Below are 7,278 nucleotides of genomic sequence, written 5' to 3' on the forward strand. Positions count from 1 at the left end.
CTAGGACACTGGCAGCAACCTGTATGAACCATCAGCCAGTCAATGATATTTGTGATAGATTTTTAAATGTTCAGTTGACTGAGTTTCATGTTTAATGAATAAACGTAACAAAAATGACGCATTGGAATTTATGTACAGGTCAACCTTGCTTAATGACAGTCATTGGGACTAGAATTCTCATCGTTAAGGTGTCCTTGCAGTCCCCATTGCCATTGTTAAGCACGGATCACAAGTTCTTTTTTTTATTGAAAGTTTTAAAGAGTTTTACAAATATATACCTTCCCTCCCCCCAACCCCACATCCCCTCCCCCCTCCCCCCCCCAACCTCCCAGAGCAAATATGGGATATAAACATTTAGCAATCATATACTAAATTAAACTAACTAACTTTAGCATCATCCCTCGCTTGTACTTTAACTCCCCTTTTGTAAAGCTAACTTTAGGTAAGTTGTAACATTCCCTGCTCATTCATGCATAAGCTATCTGGAGTTTCTTAGTCCCATATTTATTTTGAATGTAATCAATCCATCTTCTCCATTCCAGCTTGTATTTCTCATCTGAATCTCCTTGAGATATGCTGATATTTTAGCCATCTCTGCTAAGTTTGTTACTTTTAACGTCCATTCTTGAATAGTAGGCAAATCTTCCTTCTTCCAGTACTGCACCACCAACAGTCTTGCTGCCATTGTTAAGTTCAGAATCAAATTAGTCTCTATAACTGTATAGTCTGTAATTATACCTAACAAGAATAACTGAGGAGTAAACTTTATCCTCTTTTTAAGAATATTTTGCATAATCCACCATATTTTTATCCAAAATGCTTTGACCTTTTTACAAGTCCACCATATATGATAATACATAGCATCAGCACAATCACATCTCCAGCATTTAGGTTGTAAGTTCATATACATACAAGCTAACTTTTTAGGATCTAAATGCCATCTATAAAACATCTTGTAGGTTCCTGGGGGCGGAGCCTGTCGCCGAAGGAGCTCAACGGAGCCCCTCTCAGAGTTCTGGTCTGTATATCTAATTAAGATCAATAGATATCACCCCTTTCTGGCAGAAAGGGGCAGGCAGAAGCTCAGGTGCTAGGATTTATTCGTAGTTCACAGCCCTTTTTCTTTTTTTTTGGGCTGCGAACGGAGAAGAGATCCAGCGTAACTGAGCTCTTATCTCCAGCCAGTTCCTCACAGCTGCCTTTTTGCAGCCCTAGACAGGCGATCCCCCCCCTCAGGACAATGATAAATTGCTTAAAGCAACTTAAGGCTAACACGAGCGGGTCTTACTCCTGTGATGTTTTTTTTTTATAACTATCTAAACACCAGCCTTGTTTTTCCTTTGAAACTTCTTTGTTCAACCGGTTACAAAATGGCGTTTTTACTGTGTTGGTGATTGATGACGTAATTAACCAGCTTTATCTCCCCGGAGACTGCTACTCATTAACAAGCAAAATCTACAAATAATTTATTGAGAACTGACCAAGTGAAGACACTGTTTATCTGTTTATTCTCAGCTTTTATCTATAATGCCTCCCAGGTCTAAGCAGGCAAAAAAATCCCCCCCGCATGTGCTTAAAGAACTTGTTAGTAAATCGCTGCCTTTGCCTCCTACACCCCCTACTGGAGATTCCTTGACACAGGAGCTTCTTTTTCAAATACTCAATGATTTTAAACAAGAAATCAAAGAATTTGTGCTGGATTTATGCGACAAAATACAGACTAAAATTGCCCAAATAAAGGTGGATATGTTTGAAGCTATGTCTACTCTGACAGATTATATCGAAGAAATGGAGACTAAGCTGGAAACTTTGGAGGAGGCTAATTCTAATTTGACTTCCAACATCCAAGCATTACAACAAGAGATTAGAGATACAACACAACTTACAATGATAAATTATAACAGAAAAGCGTCTGCAATAAGAGTCAGAGGACTGCCCGAAAAGAAAGGAGAGAACTTGAAACAGACGTTTGTAGAAGCTTTCAGCCAAGCGGTGGGAGGTCCGGGATTCAATTTTGATTGGAATATTCGAAAAATCTATCGCCAGAATTCGTGTGTAGCGGAACAACGACAGCTACCAAGAGACATAATTATATACTTTTTCACAAGAGAATCCAGGAATGCGATCATCCAAAAGTTTCACAACAACAGGCTCCGAATCGATGGCCATGATTTGTTTGTCTTTAAAGAAATCCCGCTCCAGATGCTGCAAGCAAGGAGAGGCTATACTTTTTTAACCCAAGAACTTAGAAATCGTCAAATACAGTATAAATGGGAAGCTCCAGTTGGAATCACAGTTACACTCGAAAATCAAAGATTTCGTATTAATTCTGTTTCGGAAGCTCGGGACTTTTATTGTAAAACTCTGAAGGCGGGGCTTCTTGACTCACTCGGAAATGCGGAGGGACAAGGTGAAGGAAAGACAAGCAGCAGTTCACTTGGTTACAAGAAGGAGGGAGTTGTTCTCCCCCTACTGGAGAGGCAGAAGAGCCGAAACTGAGGATTTAGCCATATTTTCAAAGCAGCGGGACACGTGGTCATAAGGCAGAGGGTTGCCTTCTCTTTCCGGAAGGGCAGAAGAGTAAGGAATGTGGATCCAGCGATGTCTTTAAAATACTTTCTAAGCTCTTGGACTGATTAAAATTTTAGGATTTCTGTCTGGTGTGAAATGGCAAAGCTGTGTACCGATGGGGAATGGAAAGAAGCATTGCTTATTTTGGACAGATATTATACGGGACTTTTATAGGACTTATTTGAATTTCAATCCAAACTGCGCATGAATTGTTTTCTGTGAGGAAAGCGGGGACTAAGATTTATTTGAAATGCGGTTTGGGATGAATGGAGTCAGGAGGAGTGGGGCAGAAGGGAAGGTGGAGCGGGATATCGATGAAGGGATCTTGGGATTGAATGAAGTGGTGTGGATTTTGGGCACATATTTTACGGATTTACATGCTTGAAGTATAACATAAAAAGCTCAGGATTTTAAAGTGAAGAGCGAGATCCTAATCTTATGGAATTTGGGCTTGGGAGGAATGGAGATGAGAAACGAAGGGTAGGAAGATGAGTAGCGAAAGTATGATTAGACTGCTCTGTATTTGAAGATAAATCGATTTTTGTATAAACTAATATTTGAATATAAGGTTAAGAAAGGCTATCTGGAGAGTCTACAGGAAGATGGGGTAAATATCAAAGAAGTAAGAGACGAGGACAAAATATAAATGGAATGATTTACACTGTTTAAATTTTAAGAATGATGGGAGGCTGAGCATAATGCAAAAGATTTTTAATTTTTTTTATTTTTATTTATTTTTTCGTTTTTTTTTCTTTTTCGGAGTGTTCTTTTTATTTTATTTTCATTATTATTGTTAATAAGATATTTTAGAAGGTGAATGGTACTGAACTATGCCGGGTGTGGGACCTGGGAAGTCGGAGGGGATTAGGGAGGGGGGTTCATTGGGGGTGGGTGGGTGGGTGGAGATATAGTTTCAATATATAGAATAAGAAGAATACACTTGTATACTGTTGATCCTTATCTTTTCTTTTTATTTTTCTCTTTTTTTTTTCTTTTTATTTTTTTTTTAGGAATAGAGAAATGCACCAAAGTGAGAAGTAGAGGAAAGGAAGAGGGAGAAGTAAGGAGGGAGGAAGAGGGGAATGTAAGGAGGATGAGAGGGGAAGGAGGGTGAGGAAGGTGAGAAAGGAAGATAGGAGGGGAAAGGGAAGTAAGAGGGGTGATCGTTGGAGGGAGAAAGGAAAGTTGGAGGGGGAGAAGAAGGGGTGTATGAAAGTGATAGGTTATGAGTTGTGTTTAGGTTGGGGTTTTTCTTTTTTTATTATTATATTATTATTATTATTGCAAATATTCAGTATATAAGTGAATGTACAAAATTGAAAATGAAAATGAATAAAACATTTAAACACGAAAAAAAAAACATCTTGTAGAAATTCTCTCTCAGGTTTTGGGCTTGATTACCTCACATGACTACAATTTGCTACTCCCTGCTACATAACAACAACAACAATAATAATAGGAAAAAGGTAGCAAAAATGATGCATTGGAATTTATGTACAGGTCAACCTTGCTTAACGACAGTCATTGGGACTAGAATTCCCATTGTTAAGGTATGTGTCCTTGCAGTCCCCATTGCCATTGTTAAGCAAGGATCACAAGTTCTTGAGTGAGACTCTCACATGACTATAATTTGCTACTCCCTGTCAACTTATAGCAAGCAAAGTCAATGGGGAAACCATCAGGAAATTGCAAGTTGTTGGCAGATCACAAGCAAGCCAGTTGTAGACTGGGCAGGGGTTGGCTGCTGGGGAGTGAAGGAGGAGACCCAGATGGCTGCCATGGTGTGAGCACAGCCTAACGAGGGGTAGCTGCTGAAGCTCAGTGTGAGTTGGCTATGTGTGTTGGCATGCACTTTGGCATGTGGGTGTAGTGTGCTGTGACCAACCCGAGATACAGAATACACGAGATCTCATCATCTGTAGCCAGCTCTGGAAGAAAAAGCAGCATTGTCTTACAGAAGCAACTTGCAGCTTTCCTTATCAGCTTACTCATTGACTTTGCTTCTGGGAAGCTGGCAAGAATGGAAATCATGTAATAGAGGCTGTAGCCACTATAAGTGAGCCAGGGCAAAGCACCTGGATCACCATTATGTGACTATGGGCTTGCTAGGAGCATCATAACTTCAAGAATTGGTTGTAAATATCATTTCTTCAGCCCTGTTAACATTTTGAACAGTTGCTAAATGAGAGGTCATTAACCAAGGCTGCCTACAATAGGTATGGATTTGATGTCCCAAAAATATTACATAATCCTGATGTCAAAAAAGTTCCAGAATGACACATAAAAACATTAAAGGATTCCCAAATTTAAATAGATTGATATCTAGAACACAATACCCAGGACGTTATGTAGTTGAAGAAAAATAATTTTACTTATAGTACAACAATACCAAATGACACAGAGAAGCTCAAAAGGAACTGGAAAAGCATTAAAACTTAACCATTTAAATTATGGAGTAAAGCAGCACACTTTTTCCAATATTTATTGGAGCATTAGGAGCTGTTACAATAGAATTGCCAAAACAGCTGACAAAACAAGAATTATTTGACCTCACAACATTTATAAAAAATAGTTTTACTTGGAATCTTATATTATGGTGCTTGGTATTTGAACAATTCTTATCCTTTGAGACAATGCTTGAAGCTGGGAAATTTTCAGCTTTTGCCAGCTATTCTTTGGAAGAGTAATAATACTTTCTCAGAAGCAATTAATCTAAGACATATATCACAGGAAAAAAAGAATTGGGAAGAAATGTTTGGGAGAGCAATCTCAGGTCAGCATTATTAATTTGTGGACAGATAGACTCAATTATGATGGCAATGAGTACACCATTGGAAGACCCGAAAGACCAGATTAGGAATCATCAACAGATTAACAGAGCTGGAAAGGACCTTGTAGGTCATCTGGTCCAACCCCTGCCCAAGTAGGAGACCCTGCATCTGCCTCTACCTAGAATCAAATTCACAACTTCCTGATTGTGAGGCGAGAGCTCCACCTCTAAGATACAGCAACAGGTCCCCTCACAGTAGCATACCCCAATCCACATTTTGCTATTGTTTCTAGCAGAAACTCACAGGACATGTGTTGAATTATTTGGTGAAGTCATGTGTGGCCACATTCCTGCAATCACCTAAACTGGTCATTGAATCAAAAAAAAGAGATAAGTTTGGTTTGGCATGATATATCCAATCATACTAATTCTTCAAGCAGTGCATTCTTTTCTAAGTAACAATAGTCACCAACTCAGTGCTTAATTTGTTTCAGAGGTTTGCCCACCACCAACATCAATACATATATCCATACCAAGCTTGATTCCTGATGGTCTATCTATATGCTTACTAAGAGTTGACATTACAGCACTATTACAGTATTTGAGAGGCTGCCACAAAGAAGAGGAGGTCAATTTATTTTCCAAAGCACCAGAAGGCAAAGCAAGAAACAATGGATGGAAACTGATCAAGGAGAGAAGCAACCTGGGCTTAAGAAGAACCTTCCTAATGAGAATAATTAACCAGTGGAACAGTTTGCCTTCAGAAGTTGTGGATACTTCATTGCTGGAGAGTTTTAAGAAGAGACTAGACAGCCACTTTTTACAAATTGTATAGGGTCTTCTCCTTGGGGACTGAAAGCCTTCCAAGGTCCCTTCCAGCTTTATTCTGCTTGATTGAGTTGAAAATGGCTTGAGGCCCCATAATCAACCAAAAATCAATCTATTTGTGTAATGGCTAACTGAATATAGAATACAGAGGCAGCAGGAACTTGATGGAAGAAGCTAAAAATAATGTTTATTGCTGTCTTCCTGTGCTGCATCCTACTTTATTAGTTGCTTCTTAATAGCAATCAATAGAAGAACCTAGGAGAATTCGTGCTCCTGTACAACTAAGTGAATGGCACTCTTTTCCACTCTATGTTTAATATTATTTGTTTTTACATGGATAAACAAATCAGGCATTGTCTAGATGCTTTACCTTTGCATTCCCTGACTTGAACATATTAGAGGGAGCACATGGGAAGTTGTTGCCTAAGGAATTTGGAGGGCACCAGGTTGTCTACTTGGGTATTAAAATGCACGATAAGAAGTGTTCAGCAAAGAACCTGGAGTCAAAAACTATCACTCTGTCATAGGCAATAGGCAAAAGTGTGGTCAAGGTCTGCTCCATGATTTAAGACACAGAACTCAAGGTAAGCAAGTAATCCCAGGAGTAATCATGTATTTTCAAATGGATTGGTCTGGTGGAAAACACTGTTCCAAACAAGCATACTTTTGCTCCTTGCCTCTGGCTTTTGACATAGTAGGGTCAGTATTTTCAAAGGCTTGAGGGAGGGGATATGTGTTACCAGAATCAGAACTAGAGACAAGGCAGCAGAGTTCCGCCTATATTTCAGTACAAGATATTAGCAGCATTGGATCAGAATTCATTCAGATGATGGGCACTGGAGTAGCATGGTGGCCTAGAGGCCTCTCGCCTCACAATCAGGAAGCTGTGAATTTGATCCTAGGTAGAGGCAGGTATTTCTCTCTCTGAGCACACAGAGAATGTATCGGCTGAACAAAACTATGTACTGGCGACAGGAAAGTCATCCGACCACTAAAACACTCTGCTAGCTCTATTCAGTTCACCAGACTCCACCCCGCAAGGGATTATGGGGTCCTTAAATGATGATGATGATGGGCCATAGCCTTGTATTTTTAGACAACGGTGATTT

Source organism: Thamnophis elegans, chromosome 5, assembly GCF_009769535.1.
Source record: "Thamnophis elegans isolate rThaEle1 chromosome 5, rThaEle1.pri, whole genome shotgun sequence".
NCBI classification, from domain to species: Eukaryota; Metazoa; Chordata; class Lepidosauria; order Squamata; family Colubridae; genus Thamnophis; species Thamnophis elegans.